Genomic DNA, 810 nt, shown 5'->3' with positions numbered 1-810 from the left:
TGTATTGTATTTTTCAGCCCAAGGGCCAGATTGATCTTGGCTCAGCCTTGGGGCTTTTGTACTTGTGGGTGTGGCAAAGCTTTCCCTGTGAGTCACTTCTCTATTGGCTGGCCCATGGTTCTGTCCACATGGCTTCCAGTCTTCCCTGTTATGCCTCGGGGATCCCTCAGTCTCCCCTCTGAGCATCATGGGAACGATCTTGGCTCAGCCTTGGGCTTTTGTATTTGTGGGCATGGCAAAGCTTTGAAAACTTAGAGGAAATGAACAAATTCCTTGAAACTCATGCCCTACCCAAATTGACATGGTCAGATGTAAAACCCTTGAACAGAGCCATTATAAAAGAAGATATTGAGCAAGTCATAAAAAGTCTATTCCCAAAAAACGTCCTGGACCAGATGGCTTCACAGCTGAATTCTACCAAACATTCAGAGAAGATTTATCACCAATGCTACTTAAGTTCAAAATATAAAACAAGAAGGAATATTCCCAGAACCATTCTATGAATAAGAATAACTCTGATACCAAATCAGGCAAAGATATTACCAAAATCAGGAAAGATATTACCAAAAAATAAATACAGACCAATATTTCTCATGAACATAGATGCAATAATCTTTAACAAAATCCTAGCCAATAGAATCCAAAAGCACATACAAAAATAGTTCATCATGACCAGTAAGATTTGTAAGAGGTGTGAAAGGATGGTTGGTTCAACATAAGAAAGACAATAAAAAATCAATTGCCCATAAATAGATGGGCTGATTTCCGGGTTCTCAATTCTATTCCATTGATCTATGTGTCTGTCATTGT

The sequence above is a fragment of the Elephantulus edwardii genome, unplaced genomic scaffold (assembly GCF_000299155.1).
Source record: "Elephantulus edwardii isolate Elephantulus edwardi_28Jun2011 unplaced genomic scaffold, EleEdw1.0 scaffold00566, whole genome shotgun sequence".
In the NCBI taxonomy this organism is placed as follows: Eukaryota; Metazoa; Chordata; class Mammalia; order Macroscelidea; family Macroscelididae; genus Elephantulus; species Elephantulus edwardii.
Note: the sequence above shows the minus strand (reverse complement) of the source record.